The 27010-nt window shown below is 46.4% G+C and overlaps 1 protein-coding gene across 3 annotated transcripts in view; it reads right to left on the minus strand.

Moving 5' to 3' along the window:
- Cpx (synaptic transmission protein complexin) overlaps positions 1-27010 on the minus strand; it is a 682070-nt gene that overhangs the window by 208566 nt on the left and 446494 nt on the right. Inside the window, exon 1 of one of the 3 annotated variants that reach the window (XM_077687871.1) lies at positions 6069-6392. The exons of the other annotated variants lie outside the window; for them this stretch is intronic. The gene's annotated coding sequence lies outside the window, so the exon portion shown is untranslated. Of the gene's footprint in view, positions 1-6068; positions 6393-27010 lie in introns of those variants that run through there. 3 annotated transcript variants of the gene reach the window in all.

Consider the following 27010-nt stretch of genomic DNA (forward strand, 5'->3'; position numbering starts at 1 on the left):
TGGTCATCTTGTGCATATTTAAAATACAACGTTCACATCGTCCATAGTTCTTGTCCTGACGCCGCGTAACAATATTCCGGCTTAACGACGCTCTGAAGATCGTTTTTACAAGTTTAAAAAATAATGACTCTCTAACGAAATTATTTATATATAATCATCGTGCACCGTAAGGGAAATTTCTTTTTCTTCCTGGTTATGCAGTCAGTTGAATGATCGCCAGTCACTAAAAGTAGCCAATAACGTTTAAAATTTCTGCCGGAAAGGAGCGCTATTGCCTTAAAACGGCTAATGCTCGGAGTCAGCCCCCGTGTTTTCAGAGTTTGCCCAGTTTGCCAAGGCGGAAAGTGGCCAGCTCGGGAAAATAAGAGGAAGGTGATGTCATCAGCCCTCGGTTCGCGCGCAAGCCTCTTCACCTTGTGTCCAATTTTTGGCTTCGGTCGACCTAGCCAAGACAGACAAAATACTCTATAGAGGGGCAAATGTCCTGAAAGTAGCGGCAAGTGGCAGTCCACTCAATACACCGCGTTTGTTGTTTTTCTGGCTTATAAAGCATTGCCTGGCGATTACTGCCTACAAACAGTACAACACTTCCTTCAAGAAAGACCAGTACCTGTTCTGAGCTTCATAGTCGCTTTTGTTACGATTTAGCGCATCGCTAGCCTGTGCGCGCGTGCTGAAAATTTGGTGTAGTGCGGGGACGCTTCTTGTACTATGTGGTAAAGCCATCCTCCTCAAACAAGCTACGAGAAGCAGGAGCTTGTCCGACGCGAGGACACTTGCTGGGGACGGTACATGCCCACGGAAGTTGCAAAATCTGGAACAAACTGGTTCTAGCGGGGACGTGTTGAGACGTGACTCTGAGAGTGAACGCCGTCTACGGAGATCTCTCCTTTCGTTTTCTCAGGACTCAACGTGCGCCGGCTATTACGGGACCGGGAAAGGATGTTCTTGTGCGTCTGTACTTGTTCGGGACGTGTGAAAATCTCTGGAAGCAGCGGAACCGTTGCCGCTTCTGTGTATATTTTCCACCCTTCTTGGCGGTTCGTATCAGTCGACATTTTGGCTAATTTTAGGTTGAACTAAAAGCCCCTATGTTGTTCCTATATCTTCGCCGTTCATCTCTCGCCATGCAGTAAAGCAGTTAAGTTTTGCTCTAGGCTCTTTGTTGTCAACACCTAAGCCCCTCTTCTGCTCGCCGCTCGTCCACCACGCTACCACTACATGACGGAGGCGAAGGAGCTCGGTACGGGGACGCCTTCGCCAATGCAACACCCTGCAATTCCTTCATTCTTGTGTTCTCTGGTAGGCTGCCCTGCTTTCTGATAGCTGCTCCTGAAGACTTTTGTCCCTCAGAAGTACGCAGTCACCTTTTGGCCTGGTGCAGACTTTGCATAAACACCTTTGGAGCCATTATCAAGCATAGATGCAGAGACTTTGTTAGCCACGAGGGACGAATGTTTGACCCTTCTCGCGTGTACCTCCCATCCACAATTTTCTCAAGGAAGCTGTGGCTTGACGTATGAAAATCTGTGGCATGACGAGTGGCTTAAAGCGCCAATCATCATCTATAAGTACTCGTCCACGCACAGTTATTTGTGCTGTTCCTCCCTGAAATTAAATGATGAACTGAAGCGCTGGAGGAGGAAGGACTTTGGCGGTTTTGTGATTTCCGAGTGGTACCTAATGCCAATAAAAAAGCTGTAAGTCAAAACTACTGCTCCTTAATCTTAACCACCACACTGACTCTGCAGCATGGTGAGTAATTCCTCCTGATGACGAGAAAAGAACCCCTCCGGCGCCGCACACGTGCTCTCATTCCACCGTGTGCTGCCACCCTCCCCCCGGGTCTTACCCGTGCCGAGGAGGTTGCGTTCAGGAGGATTCGGGTGGGGGTGGCCTTAACTCCTGCCGTGACCCGCCACTGGCCTCAATACCGAGATTCCTTTACAAACCCTGGTTGCCCAGTTTGCCACCGCAGCGAACGCGATCGCCGACCTCCACCACTTGCTGTGGTCCTGCCTCGCCTTGAGGCCGACGAGACTGCGGCACCTTGCGGCGACGGGCCTCTGCGTAGACGACGCCTCCGCATACGCCGCATGGATGAGCCAAGGAGTGAACGATGATGGGCGCCATCATCGTTCACTCCTTGACTACATCCGCAAAGCGAACATTTTCATTTTTATTTAATCACCTTTCGTCATCAACTCATACCCCCATATATATGAACTGTGGCAAAATAAACGTTCATAAAAGAAATTTATTTTCTTCAACAAAGCTGCCCAACCCCCACTCAGAAGCTCAGTTGCTGCATGTAAATCTAGATACATTTAAACACTGAACACAACGTGGCAGATTTCTCGGCTCAAAATCGTATTGTACTTTGCAAGCTACGTTACTACTGTACGAAAGTGCTTAAAATCTAACGTCGCTACTATTCAATGACTGTAATTTGTCACGTAATTTTATTACTTTTCTAGACTTGTTAACTTTGTAAACCTTTCAAAAGGTCGCAATAAAATCGGGGTTGGAACAGGCTTACAACGGTTAAAAGCTAAGAGTCGGTAACTATGTTATAGACTAACACAGGAACAGTCTAAAAAAGTTCTATGGCTCATATTTCAAGAGAAGTATACTTATCTTGAAAGAAGCAACAGTGCATAATGGATGTTTTCAAGAGCACAAGCATATGGCCAAGTATGCTGATTCATTCTTGATCAACAGCGCAAAACAAACCAGGTTTGTCCTCTCTTGCTGCGAATTGTTTTTTGTTCTGCGCTGGTTGCCAAAAATGAATATTTTCTTCGGGTTTTCACCTCTGCGGTGTCGCCAGTGCGCACATACTAACTACCGCTCCAAAGGTTTATTTTAAGACATTAGGATATTCCACTATTTGCTACGGCGCATATATGAGTACAGCCTCTCGTCTGTTCTTTTTGTTTATTTACTTTAATGAATGAGCCAACTGGCGTTTTGGATAAAATGCGTTCAGAAACGGCCCATTGCAGTGCCGCTTTATAGCCCATCTTCCTGATTGGTTTCTGCTCTAAAGTTGGACCGCAAGGAAGGCGACAGAAAGGAGGAGAACCGTACGCGCGCAGTACGAAGAATGTCCGTATACGTTTATCCTCTTTTGCGCTGTCTTCTTTTTCTGCGCAACTTTCAAGTATAGCGAACACGCAAGACATTTCTGATTGATAAATTATGATGTCACCACTGGCGAGGTTAAGTTTGTACTGCTTGAACGGGAAAAAAGAGACTGGAGACACTAACCCTTTTTAACTCTCCCCCCCCCCCCCCTTTTCCCCCTGTGACTCGGTGAAACTCGGAATATTTGGGACGAGCTTCCACGTCAAGGCTAGGGACATCACTGAAAACCTTGGAAACCGAATAAAAAGAAGGGGAGCGAATACAGTACTAAGTTCTGTCGCTCAACCGAGATATCATAAAAATTCACAAACACTCACCCAAAGGTGATACGGCATACAGCTATTCGACTGCAATGATTCTTCAAGAAAATATTTTATGTGGTACATCTTTTAGTTGTAACTTTGAAACTAGAAAAGAAAACTCGCGCGTGTGGGCATGTGTCACGTATCCATATTGGGTTTTGGTCTGGGGGAGGTTACCGTACAGATATAGTAATTAGTAAGTTACTTGCATTACCGTGGTCAACCCTCCGTGTGGATAGCTGTTATGTGGCACGTGTGTGTGGACAGAGGTTTCATGCAGCAACGGCACGCATTTCATTGTTTACATCTCTCATTTGTGCGGAATATAAAAGCTGTGCTGAATTTCACTTCTCCCTAGTACTGAATTAAAACGTGTTGAAACCTTGAATACAAAGCCTGTGAATATAACTTCTTATCACCGTCGACCCATGGCCGAATCTGAAGTCGGCCGTGAGTCCACGCTGAATAGCCCATGCTGGCGGACTTTGACTTGGCAACTGATACTGTGACGCATCTTAATTGTTTCACGCGGAAAAGACGATTTCGTGCCTTATAATTGTTTTTTTTTTATCGCTTGTACAGCTTACGGAAAACGCGCACTGCCTACAGACATCTGGAAGAAACCGATGGTTTCTTCCAGATCACACTTCTGCTACATCATCACTAACCTGAAAGATGTGCAGGACCAAAATGACCTCCACCCAGGCCGGTATCCCCTACTTAAATTGCTCATTCATTATGCACAGGTTAGTCTTGTCATTTAATTTTACTTCCATCCCATCCACGTGAGTGCATTTATTTGCATTTAAATTTATTTGCCTGCATTATCTTTTAATCGGATAAATACCATACTAAAAAAGCAGTACTCATGGCCACGTGGTTAAGATGCCCGCCTCGGAAGAAAAATATGCTGGGTTCGATACCCCAAACTTTTGAACTGCAATACCATTTTGTTCTTCATATCTGCAGTGACAGATACAAGCCGGGACAATGTACCCCACCTAAAAATAATCGATTGACAGCTGTCGCTGTGATAGAAAGCGCGGGGACACGAGCGAAAGTAAACATAGTGAACGGCAGCTTAAATGAAAGGGAGGAGCGTTTTTTATTATTTATCTTTTTATCTACTGCGAGCCTTGGTCAGGCTCGACGTCTGACCCGCGCCTTTCCTGCTCGGAGTCGATAAAACGAGACGAACGCTCATTCCAGCCCGCCCACCTGTTGATGGTCACTGTCACGTCACAGGCAGTGACATGACCTCGCAACAACACAATCTTGCTGTTTCGTAATATAGCATATCGCGCTGCTACGCAACCTCATAAAGGTCCATAATTGCGTACAGAGCTGAGAATACACATAACTTTGTTTTGGAGCCACAGTTGATAAATGCCTACAAAATAAAGGTATCTACATTGCCGCATCTGGAATCAAAGTACCAAAAATAGTCCTGAAGTTTGAAGAGTTACCATCTTCGCAGCAACTCGTCCTTGATGAAGCTTTTTTGGCGAGCATAAGACCATTACGTACTATTCATGGGTGTTTGTAGCGCCACTCTAGCTCGGTGCGGCCGAACCGAGGCAACGGCTGAACACGCTAACACCTGTCATAATGGAAGCTTCGTATAACAATCGCTGGGTCTGTGTAACGGCTGAACAATGCTAGCGAACTTTATTTGTAGCATCTGGACGGCCCAACCTATCGACGCCACCGCAAGTCAAAAACACTTCTGCCTGAATGTATTATTTTCGGTTATAACGCATCGAGGTGGCGACTCACCGCTTTCGCGGGTATTGTTTTTTGCAGTCTGTCTAGCAGGCAGCAAGAAACATCTGACCTTTGCAGATTTCTGCATGTAAACAGTGCGTTTCTCGTCGCCATAGAAAGTGAACACGGCGTGATGTTTCCATATATATATTCCTTTGTCAACGAAGTCTACAGGACGAAACTGGGGCCAGAAATGTGATCAAGGGTTACTAGAACCCTTGAGCACGGCCGTCCAGGTAACGTATACCGTCTCTATGCATGAGGTGTAATGAATGAACAATAAAAGACAAAACACGGAATCTCCATTCTGTAGCAAAAAAAAAAGTGTTCCATTTTTTTAGCTATATGTAAGTACGAAAAAATATAAAATGCTCCTCGCGCGAAGAGCAGCCGTTATTACGTTAAGCTTACCGCCAAAAACAAAGCCCACTTTTGGTGTTTGTTGCTAACAAGGCTCATTCTGACGCTGTCATGGCCCTGTACTGACGACAACGTATGCCTGACCACCAACAACATCGGCAATGACCAAAACACCTCTGTCGTCATACTGCCCGACTTGCGGGCAAACAGGTCGCTGGAGCCATAACAAGAAAGGAGCTAAGGACAAAAGCACAATATATCCAGGCATGAATAGCTTCGCATTGGTTCGCAACCCCGATTGTTTGGCCTGTTTGCTAACCGTTTCTTCCGATCTTTTTCCACCACGCGACAGGAATCGACAAAAAAAGTACAAGGTCAAAGCGTCTCCTCAGACCCGTATAAGCCTGGCTCGAGTCAGAAACGCTGTCGTTAACGAGTGGAAAATGACAGCCGTCGACTTATGACAGCTTCGGTAGAAGCGAGTGCCTCACTCACCGCGGCTGTCGTGGGGTGGAGTGTATTCACCACCGAAAGCCGTGTGCGACGTTGACACTTTCGCACCGCCGTAGGCAAGACTCAGCAGAGAATGGGGTGCACCGGATTCGAAGCGCCAGCCTGGCCAGGGATGCCGTAGGGAAAACGACGACACCAAGACGGCCGTGCGCGCGACACACACGTGGCGATCCAAGGCGCGCTGCTGCGGCTGCTACTCGGCTTTGCCGAGGACGCGCACAAGCGGCTGCGGCGGCGGCGGCGGCGGCAGCAGCGACGGCTGTGTCGGCTGCGGGGAGGCGGTCCGAGCAGTCGTGTAGCCACACACACGGCAGCAGCGGACAGCTGCGGACGCGGGCGCGCGCGCGTCGCCGACGTCAATCACGCGGTCCGCTCGGGCCTCCGGTGGCGACTGCAGGCGAGACTCCGCGGGAGACACGGCGGGAACATCGACATTGCACACACACGGCAGCACGTGCGGTTCGCGCGTACGCCTGTCGACCTCGGTTGCGAGAGCTGTGCGGCAAGTCACGAGTGGGTCAAGCTCCACAGTCTCGTTTCTTGTTTCGCCTGGCTGCACCTCTTGCTTTCAGCCTCGTTGTTCGAGTCATCGTGCCGTCGTTCGCTCGAAAATTCTAGCTGGTGGCATGGTCTACTCCTCAGCAGTCACATAAAACGCATTTGTTTCGCTGACGAAGTCCCTTGGCTAGCTGCCATGCAGGGAACACGCCTATGCCCATCATGGCGTCTTGAAACTCTCCTTCGCAAACTGATAGCCCCGCGAAAGGTGACGAATTTCTGTGGTAACTTCAGGCCTTTCCCAGTAAGTGTTTATGTTTGCGTTTGTGAAGACCCGATCGAAGCGATTTGACCGGAAATGGCAGTGAAAAGCTCCTGCGCAGAGGTGCATGCGATCCATGCCTTGCGCGTCTTGTGCGAGGATGGGGGTTCGGAGAGGCACGAGAACCGGGTGAGCGGGAGAGTACAGGCGGTGAAGGGACGAAAAGACAGGGTTCGCTTTCCTTGTGCTAAAGGTAGCGCACGCTGGAGTCAGGTCGTCGCCGCCCAGCACCGCGGACGTTTTTCGCGCTCGCAGTGCGCTCGGCGGTGGTTTCTGGTGAGCATCCGTCGTTCACGCGAGATAGTGATGCCGGCCCTTTGCGGTGATTACGCTTACGCGTGGAGCCGTCGAAAGAGAACTCCTGCTCGCCATCATCCACCAGCTTGTGAAAAGCCTTGGTGTAACAAGCTCCAAGCTGCCGCGATCCCCGTAGACTGACTAACCATCGCCGCGAGAATGGCGATCGCACAACGGGACGCCGAACGGATGCTACATAAGCTGCACGTGACAATTTCGGCCACAACGGACTTTTCTTATCGCGGTTCTATACGTTCCAGTAAAATATGTTGTTGGGCTAGTTGGTGCATTGCTTAACGAAAACGAGCGCTAAAAACCAGGACAGAAAAAACGAAGAACGACGAGACCAAAGCGCATCTGCCTCGTCGTTCTTCATTTTTTCTGTCCAGGTTTTTAGCGCTTCGTTTTCCTTAACTATACTTTTCCTTTTGACACCAACTTTCTCTCAGCCCGTTCTTTCTTATCCCCGCCTATATTCTCTGCCCTACGCTTATTGTAGCGCTCTGCGTTCTGACCCGAGAAAAATTAATTCGCGCAACGTGGCCGTTTTTTCTCCTTTTGATCACCACACCGATCAGCTCCTGTTCATCGCCGCGCGTCAACGATCAGACGTAGCCGCTCACTACTGTGTGCCCCATAGTCCAGGTGTAGCTTCAGCTCGTAGTAAACAAGTTTGAATTTGGTCCATAAAGCGATAAAAGTCTCCTGTTCCACTGTACGTCCCTGTACGTCATTTAGGAAAGAGGAAACAATTGCATTCAGGCCGCCTGAGTGAGTCGGATAATTTCGTGCGATGAACGGGCAGGAATTTGAGGGTGGAGGAAGGACGAAGCTGCTGACACATTCCCACCAACCATGGCCTTGCCCAATAATTTGCGATTCGCTTTGCCGAAAGATAGAAACGCATCTACCAATCCAAAGATCGACGGAAGACAAAATACTCAATCTATACGCGAATTGGATTGATGTGTCGCTTGCGGCCATTGCAATAAGGGCTGAATTCCATTACAATTTGGGTGGAAAAATTGCACCCCCCCCCCCTCCCCTGACCGGCAAAATCCTGATCAACAGCATCCTCTAAAGCTGCGTTAGCAAAATTTAAAGCTACGCCATTCGATAACGCCGTTTCTAACAGCAGGATGGAAGCAACTGCATGTACAGTGTTGTTTGGGTTTACGACCGAAATGTATACCTAAACTAACCTTAAGAAACATTTCCTCCAAACTTCAAATTAGCCTCCTAGAAAAGTTTCGGCTGCACCGCGACTGGATCTTGTTCTAACGAATAGCCTTCATTCTAACCTACACTCCTTCTGACTATTAGAGAGGACACAGCTCTCTTTGTGTACCCCTGCGGAAAAATCCCGTCCGTCCGTCCGTCCGTCCATCTGTCTGTCTGTCTGTCTGTCTGTCTGTCTGTCTGTCTGTCTGTCTGTCCGTCCGTCCGTCCGTCCGTCCGTCCGTCCGTCCGTCCGTCCATCCATCTGTCTGTCTGTCTGTCTGTCTGTCTGTCTGTCTGTCTGTCTGTCTAACAACGTAGAAATAAATAAAAAAATTCACCGACGCTGTGCGTAAGAGTTCTTGGAGCTAGCTCAAGGTATGGAAGGCCATACAACGGAAGGGAAGTTGTTGCACTTCTCGACTTCGCAGCGAAGAAACCAAAGACATCGATTTTTTTTTTCTTTTTTTTTTTCTTGGCTGCCCCAATTTCGATGTCTTGCCTACACAACATCATCATGGCCTTACAGACGCAAGCCCGGATTAAAAAAAAAAGACCATCGCCATCGACGGAGCACTTGTCCTCCTCCCGGTTGTGCCTGTGATACGTAGTGAGCATAGCCTGGATCAGACCATGCGGAGCTACAGCTAGTGTGATCATTTTGAGGGCCGCCCGCAACAGTTGAGCACATGCTGAAAACAATATTTAGTACGGACAATATAAAAGTGGCTTCCTTTGATGTTCCGCCTATGTCCGTCCTTTCTCCTTCCGTTCCGTCTATTTTTCAGTTCAGCGAGAATCAAGCTTCCTTGGCTCGAAGAAATGCGCACAAAGAGGCGACCGCTGTCCCCGCACAGGGCCCGGCTCGGTGCTCACGAGCGGCACCGCGTGGCATGCAAGGAATTCGTCGGTACGAAAGAGAGCATGAAAGAAGACGACGACCGTCCCATGTTATCAGCAGAATTTTGAATGCAATCTACAGTGTGTATGCAAGAGTAATGCTTCATTGAAACGACCTACCTTATTGGCCTTTATTGAAACGAGTAGCTCCTCCACGCGACAGATTTGAGGGGCTTCTGCCTGCCTTTAATGAGGCCCGACACACGTTGAATTGCAAATCTATTTATTCGCCTGCGCTACGCAATGAACACGGTGTGCGATATTAATTTTCGCGTGCGAGTTTACGTAGGCTCTGGCGAATCAACGAGCCCATAGGGCTGACAAGAGCAGGATGCGAAGGTCGCTAGAAACAGGCGCCCCTAATTGTCTCATCCGCTGGAAACAACCGTCGTCACGGTCCGATGACGCGCATTGTTAGCTGCTCTCTCAGGCCATCGTGGTACGTGTTGAGCTGGACGTACACGAGGAAAATCAGCTAACGGGCTCGACGAGCATGCATGCGCAAATGTATGCAGCAGAGTTTACAGATTTGGACGGTTTACTACTCTGTGAAAATCTCCGATGAAATAGAGACGTAGAAATTTGACTCAAGAAAAGATTTCCCGATCGGTAAAAAACCTTGAGCGCCACCGGCCGTAACAGGGTGGGCAGTGCAAAAAGGTGCCCGAGGCCATGCATGCATTCATTCTCTGGCCGTCATGTTCGTGGTCCCGATACTTCGTTCTAGCGCATGTAAGCACCTGAATCTCGTCTTGCAGTCTTCCGAACAACCATCTGAATTTCGTCTTGCAATTTTTTTTATAATGCTGGAAATATCACACACTGCTTTGGGGCGAACGAATTAATTCGTTTGTGGTGAGTCTGGGCAGTGGGCCCTGAGAACCCGAGTTCGCAAATTTTGATGGCGCAAGGTCAGCATGTTCGGAATTTTGCCCCTTAAGCATGGATTGATGTTATCAAAAGCGCGGTCATTGCCTCGGGAGTGGAGATAAAGGTCAGGAAATGTTTCAGGGGCGAGAGGCGCAGTAGCCACAAGGACTAGTTCTGCGATCAGTGTAGGGATATGACCGTTTTACGCTGGAGCTGTACCGCTCCCCACCAATAGTCCAATCGTGTCAGGCATCGGCACAACAAAGCGCTTTGCGAAAAAGCCAACTTTCTCGTGAATGCTCTGCAGCTCTCAATGCTGGAAAAAATCGTACTTCAATTTGCCCGCTAAGACGGCTCTATCAATACGCCGAGCTTAATTCACTTGTCATAACCAGTTAGTTCACCGTGTAACGTTCATCTTAAGCGCAGAAAAAAAACAGGGACACAGTAGACAAGGACAAGCGCTACTTCCAACTGAATTTTATTGGATCAGGGTGAAATATATAGCAGCAAAAATACAAGTGATACAGAAAAGGTTACGATTATAGACAGATTAAAATAACGGAATCGGTTGCCGCTGTCCCACACGTGCCAGTCATTACCACGACCAGTTCTTTTTTAAGAATGCTGCCTCCTTATCGGACAAGGCTACTGATGTCGTGCTGACACACTCAAAAGCACCTAGTTGCATTTCAGCTGCCTCTACTATCTCACGCGTGCGCTGACCAGAGTCGTGAAACAATATCACAGAGTTTTTAAAGTATGGCTCACACTTGGGGAATTCACCGCAGTGAGTCGACAGGTTCCCATCCTTTCTTCTGTACGTGTACGTTATTTTGATTCTCACGTAACCTGGAGTTGACGCACCGTGCCGTCTGCCCTATATATACCCTTCCAGGCTAACGGAACACGGTACACAACCCCTCTATCACATTTCACGTACTTGTTTTGGTGTCCAACGTTACAGCCAGTATGTTCTTTTAAATGCAGAGCATTTCTTTAACTCACATGTAGCGTCCGCAGTGCGTCCGCAACAGCTCAGCGTGCAGGTGTGCCCTCTCCCCCACTCCTCCTCTCCCGCATCACGCTACCCTCCTCGCTCTCAACAACAGGTCCGCACCCCTCCCCCTACACTATATAAAAAATAATACTTATCGGCGCCTGGTTTCGATCCCACGACCCTGCGGGCGGAACGCAAGGTACCCACTGCGCCACAAAGCCGACACAGATTCAAAGGCTACGAACGCGCCTTATATCCTTGACTCATTCAAACTACGTCAAGAAGCTGCTGATACAACGCATTCACTACCTGTGGGCGGAACGCGAGGTACATGGTGCTCTTCCCACTGCGCCACAAAACCGACACAGAATCAAAGGCTACGAACGCGCCTTATATCCTTGACTCATTCAAACTACGTCAAGAAGCTGGTGATACAACGCATTCACTACCACCAACTCCCCAAACACTAAACGTTAACGCAATACACCCACCCCCTATGCGACGCATTTACTCGAGTCCCCCTCGCGGGGAGATGGGCCCAATTTTTTTGTACAGGACATGTATCTCTGGAGAGCCTCTCGAGCTTGATTGGTGCGGACATTACAACGCGAACCCCAGCCCTATGCCCTATTTTCTTTAGCCGATGTGCGATACCGTGCATATACGGTATAACCACCATCTTACGGCGCTCGTTGCAGTCATGCTCACTTGTTTCGGCCACTTTTATTACCTGTTTCTCACGCCTGCGGACAGCCTCAACGACTGCCACAATGACGTGTTCAGGATACCCGGACCGTCTCAGCCCAGAGACCTGCGCCTCCCCAGCGTTGTGCACGTGATGGACACAGGATTTCTTTAGAGCATTGCTGAAGCACGTCGTTGCTACTGAGCGTTTCACCAAGATTGGTGTGTGCAGAGCTAAATGGCAAGAGGGGATTCTGGCTGCGGGGTGCGTAACTCCAGCAAACCTGGTTGTCCGAAAACATGAGGCTCATGTCCAAGAACTTCAGCGCGTTACCTTCTGGTAATTTGTGAGTTATCTGAAGTGGTTTCAGGCAATCTTCGAACACTGCCAGTGTTGATCGCACATCATTGTCAAAGCTAGACGCACCCCTACGAAGGACAACCAAAAAATCATCCATGAACCTGTACATTTTTACGACATTTGTTGACATCAATCTACCCGCCATCACCCGGTCGATCGGGCCCAGAAAAAGATCGCTCAGTTTTGGAGCAACACAAGACCCTTTACAGACACCCTTTTTTGTATGAAGGTTTTGCCGTTCCAGGAAACATAGGTGGACTGCAGATACATCGACAACAGGTCGAGAAACCCTTGCATTGTTACTCCACTTTCATTTTGAAAGGCTATTACACCAAACTCAAAAATGCATTCTTCGACACACTCCAGGACTCGGTCATGTGGCAGGGAGTAATAAAGGTCTTTGATGTCTACAGGAAAACCATTAAATGTACAGTGGGAGTGCTGTGTCAAGAAGTCACAGACCTCTTCGGAGTTTTTGGTACGAAAGGAATCCCCAACGTCCAGCAGCTGAAGGTGCTTCTGTAGAAACAGACCTACGGCTTTCTACCAGGTGTGCCGTTCTGACACTATCACTCGAAAAGGCATCCCCTCCTTATGTGTATTCAGCGCAAAAACATGTCTAGCCCCCGTTTGGTGCATTTTTCAATTTGTTTGGACCACCCTGACAAGTTCATTTGTTCACATAGCTCACATCGCTTAACAGCTTCTAGCGATACATCAGATCGCGCGAACATTACGTCACCAATCGCTGTCATTGGCTTCTCAAAGACCAAGCATATGCGAAAAAAGCACGACATCAGTGGCCTTGTCCGATAAGAAGGCAGCGTTCTTAAAAAAGAACTGGTCGTGGTAATGACTGGCACGTGTGGGACAGCGGCAAGCGATTCCGTTATTTTAATATGTGTATAATCGTAACCTTTTCTGTGTCTCTTGTATTTTTGCTGCTATATATTTCACCCTGATTCAATAAAATTCAGTTGGAAGTAGCGCTTGTCCTTGTCTACTGTGTCCCTGTTTTTTTCTGCGCTTAAGATGCACGTTATGGAATACCAACTAGCCCGAACGCACGCCCTTCTTCACCGTGCAGCCGTAAACAACCCGAAATTCTCGTCTGCTGTCAAGTGATGGGCTTCTACGGGAGGCAGTACGGTTGCGGAAAACGGCTGTGCTCGTATTTTATCGGAACTATGCCAAATTAATTATGTGACGCTGGACTGCCCAACCGACTACGTAATCGTAGGAAGTTTTATCTCGGCACGTATCATATCTATTACCATGGGTCGCATTTTAGTACCAATAACGTGAAGCTGCCGCTCCAAAGCCATTCCCGTAGCATAACAGAGCCACCGTGAAAGGGACAGCTCCATGTTTGTCTTCCAGGATAAAACTGTAGCGCTTCCAAGTTTTATTAGCCTAATTAACTCGGAAGTGTGCTAAATCGCAAATTAGAAATATGTGCTTCGTTTCTCTTACTCTTTTGTACTGCGCCTCGATCAATCGTGGTTTGTGTCGAGCGCTCTTTTGTCTTCGCTGCCCAACAGTGTTCGCAGCGTGTGTTTTGGCCATTTTTAAAATTATTCACCGCCGTGTGACAAATAATTACTTTCTGTAGACGGCTAAGAATCAAGTGCGAGACAATGGGTATCGAAAGAAAGTGACGAACTTGTTTGAGGCCGCATCTTGCTACTGATGACATGCAACGTCCGTGTCGCACTGTTCGAAATTCCCGCGGGTCAACCTCACCACGATAAACGCGAATGACTAATCACTCGGCCTAATACAACCCGATTCGGCAAATTACAAAGCCCAGCACACGATTTAGTTTAAAAGTGGGTCATTCGCTGTGACATTGCGCAACGCAGAAAAAGTCATTCTCGGTTTGCGCAAACATACCACCGCCGGCCAACGTTTCTAAAAGCGGTTCTATTAGTGGCGTTCGCGCAGACCGCATTTTGGAGACAAATCTCGCTCTTGGCTCTGTAATTCGCCGAATTCGCTCTCCTAATCTCAGTTATTAGTAGATCGGCTGCGTTGTGGCGAAGCGGACGTGAGGGCTTTGGTATCGATTGTATCATTCGCTAGCTGAGTTATGTATACGGCAGGCACAGCGAATTAGGACGAGGAAGCTTGCATAAAAACTGGACTTAGAAGGGAAACAGAAACAACCGAGTGAAGCGATTGCGAGAAAATCACCTAAGACGCTGTGCTTGTGTTGAACTGAACGAAAGCAACGCGGATTGAAGGCGGGCAGTTGGTATATAACGGAGTTATAAAACAGCGCGGCAAACGACACAGGGAACACAGACAGTGCCGTGTCTGTGTTCCCTTTCTGTAGTCTCGTTTCCCGCTGTTTTATAACTGAGAAAGCAACGCCGCTTCGAACATCACAAAAGAAGGTTTTCTTTAAACACGAACCTATTTCGTTGGATTCGTGCCCCCGGGTAGCATTAGAATGTGTTACAACGACTTTGGTCAGGAAATCTTCGAACGTCGCGTAAAGTTTACATTGGCGCGACAGTTGTTAGCACAGTGCAGGTGTTCACCAGTGTCTTTCACTAAGTCGATGGCTGTTGACTGACATGCAGCACTAGTGCGCTTCGCACTCTTCCGCTAATTTCCCGTCATCGATCCACAGCAAACCATTGAAGGTGGTTTGGTGCCCCCCGGAAACCCCGCGCAAAGATGCCTCGTGTGCCTGGCACATATACCGCATTCTTCCTACGAATTCACGACCGCCTTTCGCAACCTATGATAAACATTGCCCCAGGGATTGTATCACTGAACCGCATTGGCGCACGCATTGGCGCACGATCATCGACCTGTCTCGCCGCCTAGGTATGCGCCACAGGGTATGCGCCACAGGAGAGAAGCTCTAGGGGGGCTCAGTTTGGCGCTCTATCCTGTGCTCCGCGGCCTGCGGCTTTCCCTCCTGCAGGTGCGGATGGACCCATTAAACCCCTTTACTGCCGTTTACTCGTGAAGCTATTACTTTTGTTTCTCTAAATTAAGCTTTAGGCGTGGAATGTCTGCAACACCTGGAGAAATAACAGGACGCAGCTGTTAACACCTAAACATGCGGGAATCACTCATTAGAAAAAGAGGTTTATGTAATTTTCCTGGTGCTTTCCTACAGGTTTGAAAAGAGTGCTAGAAGTGAAGGACACCCACGCAAATTCTGGGGAGAAAATCAATCACCGCAAATATATCAAGCTACCAGCAAGTATGTAACATATACCGCTATGTGTACGTCGTCCTGACGCGATATTTGAGCCATCGATCTGTTGGTGCGCTTGTGTTCGCCGCGCAAATTATTGTATTCGTGCAAAAGCACCGTGGTGGGCAGAGAAACCTCTCGACCGGAGTTAGGTCCCAATAAAGCTTCAGAAAAGATTGGTCTCGCGAGGCCACAACTGTAGAGAAAATGCTACCGAGCGAAAAGGGGCCATTGGCCGAGACCTGCTCCCAGTACCCGCCGCGCGCCCACTCGCGCTGTAGTGAGTGGAGGCTCCTTCCGGCGAGTGAGCGCACACAAATGACGAAGAACCTACAAGCTCCTTGCTTTTCTTCCAAGCGTGGTTGTAAAACGAGTAATCATAGCTAGAGTTCATAACAAGGTTTTCGTTCTCTTACTCAAGTGTGCTAATCAAAGCGCAAAGAAATGACGTCGTTGTTCCGCAGTTCAAAGCTTATTTGGATTTTCATCAACTACAGTTTGTACTGTTGATTAGGGGTATGGCTACTAACAAATTGGCTACTAACAAATATTTTTTGTTATTTCGGCTGTCGGCTCCAGACACGAAAGACGAGGGGATAAGATAGAGAGAGAGAGAGAGAGAGAGAGAGAGAGAGAGAGAGAGAGAGAGAGAGAGAGAGAGAGAGAGAGAGAGAGAGAGAGAGAGAGAGAGAGAGAGAGAGAGATAACACAACTGAAAAGGAAATATGCGCCCTCCGTGCGGACAGGTTCCCAAGAGAATCTCCTCTGCGGAAGATAAACTGCCTGTCCTCGGCAGCACGTCCGTGTTGCACTGAGCTTCTCTTCTTCTTACAACCCCGCAGACCGAGCCGTAATCACCGACGGCGCATGTCCAAATGCGGCGATCTCATCTCCGCGGCGATGCGCGCCTGCGGCCAAGCTAAACTGCTACGAGCCTTCCCCGGCATATTGGTTGCTTCCCCTTGAAGCGCCTTTCTTGAACCGTGCGCGTGATGTGTGCGCCTTCGTCCTGGCAGGCGGCACCAATTCGAGCGCGTGATGCAGCTCGTTCGCGGAGCAAATGGAAGCCGGCTACTGGTGGCCGGGACGCGGCCGCCTAATGGGCTTTCCGAAGGGGCGGCTCATAACGTTTTATCGCGCCTCCATCCGCGGTCCCCGCACAACCGCACGAGCACGCAAATGCGGCAGCGAACAAAGCCTGAGGACTCCTATCGGGCTTTCGGCTGGGGCGGCGCTTCACTTTCGGGCCGCCGTCCAGGGACTGCTACCGGCAGTACCGCAGCTGCATGGTAGCCGGTACCTCCTGAAACATTTGAGCGGTTTGACTATTGAGGATCTTTTTAAAGGATGGAATGCGTTTGACGTTCTTTGCTTTGCACGTGACAGTGCTTAGTAAGGACATTATCTGTGTTTGGATCAAGAAGATCTCTTTCACTCCATCCCGCAAAATCAATAGTTCGATGCCGTGAGAAAATTGTATAAAAAAAAAGTGATCCCGTTTCAAAACGCGCTGGAATTGATGTTAACGACTTCGTAACCCTGCTGCAGTTAGTTTTAATTAGGCGTAGCAGTTGTATCCTTTGAAAGCAAGTTGTGTGTTCAAAATCGTGATATCGATATTGGATCATGTGTTGCAAAGGTCTTGTTTAACATTTACTTGTCTTATGTGGATCGCAACTTGGATCATAATTTTAATGAGAACAACGTTATCAAGACCGTTAGATAGGTCGACGATTTTTGGTTGTCGTTAAGCAGCAGGATTGTGCCGAATTTAGTGGTGTCACAGACGAGGTTCTAGACACGTTGGACTAGCCGCGGAAGGGCCGGTCTTTTACATATGAGCCTCCTTCCGAAGGTCACTCACAGCTTTAGATGTCATGCTAACCTTGCCCCATTCCTTGTTATTGGGACAACCCTTGCTCCTGTAAAAAACTTTTCTACTGTTTGATTCTGCTCGCTCAAACACGGCAAAATGGGCCATTACTACAATCTAAGGCATCGTTATGTCTGGAATCCACCCTCCAAAAGTTTTGAGAGCATTCGGCCCGCACCAGTTTAAATCTGCAAATGGAAAGCCTGCGGTCACTCGGGTATTCGGAAACAGTATTGGTTGCCACTGCGTAGCACCTGCTCCAGAAAGTAAACGGCAGAGCACAGGTAAAGAAAAAATTAAGATAAATATACAGTACCTCTGGAAAGTCACGACTAACCTAAAGAAAATGTCAAATATCGTTTTTTCAGGCCCTGCAAGCTGTCAAATTTGTGTACGCATACGTGGCGAAGACAGAAAAGTGCTCCCTGTGGAAAAATCCCCCCAGGTCCTACCTGGGCTGCGCGGTTGCTGTGATGTCAAAGTTGCTGAGTGGCAACTTTGATTGGCAAATTGAGTGGCAAATTGAGGCAAATTGAGCGGCAAATTGGTCACAAGGTCCACTGCTTCAACGTCCGGACATTCACGACGATCGACGTGTGCACCTGCCTGCGCACCGTGCGGGTTGCGGCTGTTTGCCTTCGATTTCTGCGTTAAATGTGCTGGGCCATAGCAAGAACACAGTGGAAAGTCAGCTATTGAAGGCGTTTCGTGTTAAAGAGAGGTGCAAAGATTGCGTAGGTGAAACGTCAGTTTTTTTTTTTTACTGGAGTTTAAGTTACTACGCCGCGAACAATAGCATAGCACGTTACGGGCGTTGCTCCCTTTTCCGCCTGCCGGTTGAAGGAATCTGTTTCATTTAATTATCTTTACTAGTGTGGGAAAATGTTACTGCTACTGGAGGCGCCGTAGTGGGTTCAAGTCAACACTCTCACTAATGGACGAAGAATTTCAGTGACAGCACTGATGTGACCGCTGGCCACTGACAGTGCTGTCACGCTACCAACCATGCAAATAATTTTTCTAGACCAAACATTTTGTAGCTTATCGATTGAAAATAGTTCGTAGTTAAGAAATTATGAGTGACAAATTAGAAGCCTTGCTTAAATGAAGTTAATGTATTCAAGATTGCCCGTCCTGTGGACTGCTTCCGTCGCTTGTGGTGAGAGACAAGGGCAGTATAAGTAGGGTTGTTCGTTTTCGGGTTATATATATATATATATATATATATATATATATATATATATATATATATATATATATATATATATATATATATATATATATATATATATATATATATATATAATTATATATATATATATATATATATATATAATTAATCGGTGGTAAAAATCGGGTGCTATTATCCAAACTGGTATATCGAAGAGAAATCGGTTTTTTTGCAAAACCGTTCCGAATTTCGGGATTTTTCGGGTTAAATCTACAGATGTACTAAGTAATAAAAAAAGTTTATCTTACAGTAGGTACCACGAGCTTCATAACTATACCGCGTTAAAAAAGGTATTTGTTTCAAGCTGGTTATCGGGGGGGGGGGGATATCAGGATTTTCTAGCAAATACTTTTCGAAATATGGCGCTTGTTCGGAAATAAATCCGTAATGACGACAGTAAAGAGCCTTGATAACTTCTTGTAAATGAAGTATTTTATTTAAAAAAAGCTAGTCATCGATTTTTTACACATCCTTGGTTACGTACATTATCGTCTGCATGCGCAATGCGTTGGTCTCTTTCGAGACCAGCTTGATCGTTGAAAGTATCTCAGCTGGGAGAAAGTTCGCTCGACATCACAGCTTTCCTTAGGTATGCACAACATCAGTGCAGCGCTTGCCAGCCTGGGTTCGAAAGCCGTGTTTGTGGGGCTTGCTTCCAGCAAGTTCTGGTTGAGAACGGCGGACCGTCAGTGCATGATTCTGCAGATCGCTACTTTGAAAAGGTCCATCCTGGGAGAAACCGGGTTTAACTCGGTTCTCCCGAAACGTGTTCGGGGTGTAAAACTAGGGTAAAATCTGGTTTTACCCGAAGACGAACAACCCTAAATATAAGACAGAGGGCCGATACAAAGGAGCGCCACCTTCCAGGAGCTTGAACTGCGTTGCTTCAGTTTGAGTTTCAGTTTCATTTTATTTGCATTTCCTTCGCAACAACAAGAAAATAAAATGTAGTAAGGAGGGCCGAAAAGCTGGTAGCAGCCAGCTCGACGGTGAACTCACTCCCTTTGCTAAGTAGTGTGGCGTATAGCGAACAATTGCGAATTTTTTTTTACGCCTTAAGAAGCAACACACACAAAAAAAAACAGTATTTTACTTTTTTTTCGCTTAAAACGTTCGAAGAGGTCATAGTGCAAGGCACTCGCAGTGCAACACAGACGAAAAAAAATTATCAAGTACATAGTTACAACTTTGTAGCATTTAGCTACACAGTTGTAATTATAGTTGTAATCAAACAGTCAATCAGCCTTATGCTGGGGAACATATGGATAAAGGTACGAAGGGGCGAGATGTTAACGAATGTACACGACGACAAGGCACGACAACATAGACTAAAAAAATAATAATGATAATAATAATACCAAAAACTGAATTTAACACAGCTTGAACCTAAATACGAAGGCAAGGTGTATTACCATAAAAATGTCGACAATTAAGAAGCAAAGAAAAGCCAAGCGCCTCCCGATTTTGCTGTTTATGAATCCTGACTGCCACTATGATATATATCGCATATCCTCGAAGACCATACAAGTAGCGAGGACAGATGGGAACACGTTGTATCCCCGTATTGCACGACCAAAAGGTGTCTTCTTCGGTGAGCTACAGCGAAAGTCCACCCTCGACGATTCGGCAGCCTCCGCCTTCAGGATAGCGGAAGCCCTGCGAATCGCGTCCGGTTCGGAAGCCGTTGCTGGCGACAGGGGGGCATGTGGTGTGCGGCGCAATTTCCACAAGCCATGTGTCACTGTCGCACCACAAGTCGAACAACACTGAGTAATCGCGGGCACCATTCGGGGCTTCTGCTTACTTGGACAGCGAGAAGATAAGGTCTTTTCCTAGAAGCAATCGCGAAGCTGTTTCAGGGAGGCAACAAAATCTTATAAATGAAACACTACGCTTTTTTTTTATTCGCCCATTGTCGACAAGAAAGGAGCGTATGTTTCCTTCGATTCTGGTCCCCTTGCATGCATATTTTCAAAGTGAGAAATGCGGTCTGGTTTGTGCGAGGACAGCAGAAGATGACTCCGGAGGTCGACCGTCGCGGGAGTTCCACACGGAAGGCGACGTTGGCAAAAACGCTGCCTTGAGAGAGCGGCACCGGAAACTGGGCCATCCTTCGGGAAGTTCTAGATGAAAGCTCTACGAATGCAGATTCGTGGAAATGCCAGAGGCCACGCGTAGTCCACGGGGATGGATGCACCGCTACAGTGGTATGCTGGCAACTATGATGCCTTCCTGCTCGTCTTAGCGCGCCATTCTAAGCCCGGTGCACTGTCCCATAAAGGTCGCGACACGATCTGTTTGGCGGTAAGGAAGGGGTGGAAAATTAAGAAACCCGGCTGCAGTACTCGAACACTCAGCAACGGGCGGGGGAACCCCAGATCGGAACATTTCAAACCGATCTCTCTCTCTCTCTCTCTCTCTCTCTCTCTCTCTATATATATATATATATATATATATATATATATATATATATATATATATATATATATATATATATATATATATATATATATATATATATATATATATATATATATATATTGAGAGGCTTCGGTGAGAAGGCTTGGTTGAAGGCGAGAAGGCCCTTTATTCGGCAAGCAGCAGCCCGAACCCGAGAAGCGACTTCGAACCACGATGATGATAATCAAGCGTTGCGCGTCCAAGCGATGAAGTGGTGATGATGAACGGGCGAGGTGAGAAGACGAAGATGATGTCGTGATGGTAAATAAATGGAGCGAAAACGACGAAGGAAGCTGGGCGCTTAGTTAGTCACTTGCGCTTAAATTACACGGTCACTGAACAGGAGTGCCTTGCCGTTGTTTGGGCTGTACAGAAGTTTCACCCGTACCTGCACGGTCGTCACTTTATCGTGGTGACTAACCACCGTGCCTTCGCTGGCTGACCTCTATCAAAAATTTGACTGGACGCCTGGGCCGGTCGATTCTGCACCTCCTACAGTATAACTTTACAGTAACTTACAAATCAGGCAAGAAACATCTCGACACAGATGCCCTGTGGCGATGCCCGCTGACCTCTCCTTTGCCTCCAGCTGTTCCAAACCTCTCGATGACCACGACTTTCCTGGCCCCAACCACCTATCCTGACGTTCTCACGCTGCCAGATTTGCCGTCCCTGCAAAGGGCGGTCACTTATTGTCGCCCCATCATTGACCATCTCACCGGACATGTCCCGCCTCCGAACAGACGCGCTCGCCGTCAGCTACAAAACTTCCAGCTCCGGGAAGGTGCACTTTACTGGCGCAGTTGCTACCCCACTGGCCGCAAGTGGCTCCCGGTCGTGCCACGTTCTCTCCGCCGGTCTGTCCTTGAAGGGTATCACGATGCCGCAACCGCTGGGCACCTTGAATACGACAAGACCTATGACCGAATCAGGAGTCGCTACTTCTGGCCTGGCCTCTCGACGAGTGTTGCTAAATACGTTAGCTCCTGTTCGTCTTGCCAACACCGCAAGCGCTCGACAACTCCACCTGCTGGCTTTCTGCAGCCCGCTCCTTGTCCGTCTGCGCCCTTCGACACTGTTGGTATCGATTTGTATGGACCCTTGCCTTCCACACAATCGAGCTACTGTTGGATTGTCACAGCCCTCGACCACTTGACGCGATACGCAGAAACAGCGCCAGTAAACTCCGTCACGGCAATAGAGGTGGCAGAAGTTTTTCTGCATCACATCATTTTGCGACATGGCGCACCACGCATCCTCCTCAGTGACCGCGGTTGGACCTTCCTATCCAACGTCCTGGAAGAACTACTGCGTGTTTCCGACACTGTGCACAAAACGACGTCCGGTTATCACCCTCAGACGAATGGTTTAACGGAGCGGTTTCATCGAACCCTCTCAGACATGATCTCCATGTACATTAGCCCTGACCACCGAAATTGGGACGTAATCCTGCCGTTTGTTACTTTCGCCTATAATACTGCAGTACAGCGGACTACCGGATACTCGCCGTTCTTCCTTATCTTTGGCCGCTCTCCATCTTACACCTTCGATTCAACTTTCTTCTCGGCTTCTGTCTCCTCTGGTGCACCACTCCTCCCGCTGCCCCGCGGTCGGGGTGGACGTTGTATATATATATATATATATATATATATATATATAAATGTATATATATATATATATATATATATATATATATATATATATATATATATATATATATATATATATATATATATGTTATGCGGAGATGTGGGTTATGCGGAGATGTGGGTTCGAGTCCCGCTCCCGGAAAACGGCGGATTTTTTCTCGACTTATATTTTCGCTTATTTATCAATGAATCAAAGAAACGTGACAAGCACACGTCATTCGGCCCTATTATATATTTCGAAAAAAAGCCGAATAGCACTGGCAATGACGACTGCAACCTTGATATGTATATATATATATATATATATATATATATAGCGAAGAATAAGATCCGGGATTTGGTTTCAAAAATGCACGAGAGAGTAGACACACGTATGAAAACGATGATTGAACTAACGTTCCCGTTCGCATCACAATACGACAGAAACTAGGCTCTTAACCTACACAACATTCGTCCGTCCAATTTTAGAGTACGCCAACACGGTTTGGTTTCCTCAATATGCCACTCATATTGCAAGGTTAGAACGGGTACAAAGGAAGGCCGTAAGGTTTATCTACAACAAGTATAAACGCACCGACTCGCCCACTAACCTTTTAGAATCTTGTGGTCTTCCTACGCTAGCGACAAGGGCAAAACTGGCGCGATTAAAATTTATACACAACTTGCTTCATAACCGCAGCCGCATCGATGCATCAAAATACATCTCCCTAGCAGAATCCAGAGCCCTAAGACACAAACATGCGTACACCATTACCGAATACACCTTTAACAGCGATTGCTTCAAGCATTCATTCTTTCCCCTGTCAATAAGAGAATGGAATAGTTTAGATTCCTCGACTACCAGTATACAATCAATGTCTGAGTTCACCTCAAAAATCGAGGACATGTTCTGTAAATAATTTTTAGTTATCTTTTTCTCTTTTGGTGAGCCGTATTGTTTTCTATCGGTTATTTTTGTTGTATAAATGTTCCCGTACAATTACGCGTAAACGAATTTTTTTCTGGTTGCAATAACTAGTTCTACGTTACCAAAGTGTATGTTTTTTTGTGGTATTGTTGCCAGTGCTCTTGTGTTTGCGTACAACTAGTGTCGTATTGTCTACTTGATAAGTAGAACTGTCTTGTATGCCATCTTTAAGTATGCACCGACTGTTTAGTGTTTGTATGTAATCAACGCCATTTTTTCAAAATGTACCTATTGAATTTTGTAAAGGCCTCGAGTCCCCTTAAGGCATTTCTGCCTCCAGCCTGTGTCCTCTTTGACATTGTCTGACAAATATGCCGCTGTACAAATGTGAAACTGAAAACTGTGTGTTGTGTATCCAAGAACTGATGCCCTTCTGCTTTGGTCTCGTATGAGACTGGCACTATTGAAAATAAATAAATAAATAAATAAATCGCGAAAGGGGAGTACGTGAGTCTTTAATTCTCAAATTTAATACAGTTAAACGCGGTATCAATGAAAGTGTAGGAAAGTTAACGTGCCTCTTGCCCTGATATGCCGGCGTCATGGCATCATCTCTATTGAAACCGTAGAAGCAGAGCCACCAATTTTAATGCGGCTTTACTGATTTCTTTGATTGCGCTTACGGAACCTATATGAAGTGTTTCCAGTAACGATGACATCTTTGCTTTTTTATATCTCTATACCACTCCTGATGTGTTTGCGTATAAAGTGCTAAGCTGCAATCCCCGAACGTTATCATTCTGTTTCAAAAGGGCAGGTGTTGATCCCCCTTGACGCGATCCGATATTCGGTAGAAGTTCTGTATTTGAAAACTTCATGTTAATTCACACGTGTACAAACACCACGTGTGCTCTTCTTCTCTCTTTTTTTTTCTTCTTTTTTTTGTGTGTGTTGATTGGTCTCTGCAAAATGGCAAGACTATTCGTCAGCCTTTATCATTTCGTGCCTATATATTCCGCGCGCTCAATTACCGAAGTTTACTCTGACGAAGACCGGACCCCGGTCGAAACGTTAGTTCAATCATCGTTTTCATACGCGTGTCTACTCTCTCGTGCATATATATATATATATGTATAAAGATTAAGGCCAAATGAATGCTGCGCGCCGTGTTGCACTCGCACTCTTTCTTTACTTGAAGAAAGCGAGTCCGACTGAAGCAGTTCGCACTCGGTATCACGCAGCGAGAAGTACACGTCCGATGACGGCTGGATGGACATGGCGTATGAACGTGCCTTCGATGCTTTTTTTTCCGCCTGCCAGGGAAGAGGCCGAACAAACCTTGGTCGAGACTGGGAAATGAGAAAGCGCGTGTAGAGAAGCATGCGATTCTGGATGCGGCCGACGCAAAGTGTGTAGGGAAATTCCTGTTCCGGTCACGCTTCGGCATAATGCTGTAGCAAGAGCGGGTGAATTCCAAAGCAGTTTCGGAGCACCTGCTCCTCGAGAGATCAGCATGCTACACGGCTGAGCTCGGCGACCATTCTGCACCGGCAACTGAAATTCAACTCAAAATAGGCGCGGCACCCGAGAAACAAAGTGGCTAACGCAAGACGGGAGTAGAAGTAGGGAAAGGCAAATAACTCAAATAATTTATTACGACGGATTAAAACAGAAGCGATTGAAGGTTTAGGGGGTCCTAGAGTGTACAGGAATAAGCTTTTGTATGTATGTATGTATGTATGTATATATATATATATATATATATATATATATATATATATATATATATATATATATATATATATATATATATATATATATATATATATATATATATATATATATGTATATATATATATATATATATATATATATATATATATATATATATATATATATATATATATATATGTATATTTAACAGAACGACAGAACGACAAAAGAAGTAAGGAAGGCTCTGAAAGAAATGAAAGGGGGCAAAGCACCAGGTGAAAATCAGATAACAGCAGACCTCTTGAAGGATGGCGGGCAAATTGTACTAGTAAAAGTGGCAAACCTGTATACGCAATACCTAATGACCGCGAGTGTACCGGAATCTTTGAAGAACGCGAGTATCATCCTAATCCATAAGAAAGGTGACATAAAGGACTTGAAAAATTACAGGCCGATCAGCTTAATCTCAGTCGTCTACAAGGTACTTACCAATGTAATCTAAAACAGAATTGCTGTCACCTTAGATTTCAGTCAACCTAAAGAACAAATAGGGTTTTGTAAAGGCTACTGAACAATGGACCATATTCACACGATCAATCAGGTGATAGAGAAGTGCGCGGAGTATACTGAACCCCTATATATAGCCTTCATAGATTACGAGAAAGCGTTTGACTAGGTCGAAACCTCAGCAGTCATTCAGGCATTAAGAAACCAAGGTGTAGGCGAGCATTATGTAAGAATACTAGAGGATATTTACAATGGGTCCACAGCTACCATCATCCTCCATAAGGAGAGCAGTAAAATACCTACAAGGAAGGGCGTCAGACAAGGAGACACAATCTCTCCAATGTTATTCACAGCATGTTTACAAGAAGTAATCAGAACATTGGATTGGGAACAGGTGGTAGTAAGGGTTAATGGAGAATACCTCAGTAACCTCTGATTTGCTGATGACGTTGCCTTGCTAAGTACCTCGGGGGATGAATTTCAAAGCATGCTTACCGCATTGGACAAACAGAGTAGAACCGTGCATGGGCCTGAAAAGTAATATGCAGAAAACTAAAGTAATGATCAATAACCTCGGGACAGCACAGCGGTTTGAGATAGGTGGCGAGACAGTGGAAGTGGTAAGCGAATATATCTACTTAGGCCAAGTTGTGACCCCGGATGCCAACCATGAGGCAGAGATAATTAGAAGGATAAGAATGGGGCGGAGGGCATTCGGCAGGCATTCTCAGATAATGAATGGCAGCCTACCATAGTGCCTGAAGAAGAAAGTGTAGGACAGCTGCATCTTACCGGTACTCACCTACGGAGCAGAAACTTGGAGGCTCAATAAGAGGGTTCAACTTAAATTGAGGACGACTCAGCGAACAATGGAACAGAAGATAATAGGTGTAACATTAAGTGATAAGAAGAGAGCAGAGTTGGGTCAGGGAACAAACGCGTGTTAAGGACATATTAGTAGAAATTAAGAAGAAAATGCGAAGGCAAGATAACCGTTCGTCATTAAGGGTATGTATATATATATATATATATATATATATATATATATATATATATATATATATATATATATATATATATATATATATATATATATATATATATATATATATATATATATATATATATATATATATTGTTACGAGGCGAGGACGCGGAAGAGAAGAATGTATTTAAAGTATTTACACTATTTACAGGAAGAAAGGCTGGGCTGCCGCTAA

The sequence above is a fragment of the Haemaphysalis longicornis genome, unplaced genomic scaffold (genome assembly GCF_048455015.1).
Source record: "Haemaphysalis longicornis isolate Haplotype H1 unplaced genomic scaffold, Haemaphysalis longicornis Haplotype H1 scaffold_1, whole genome shotgun sequence".
Taxonomy (NCBI): Eukaryota; Metazoa; Arthropoda; class Arachnida; order Ixodida; family Ixodidae; genus Haemaphysalis; species Haemaphysalis longicornis.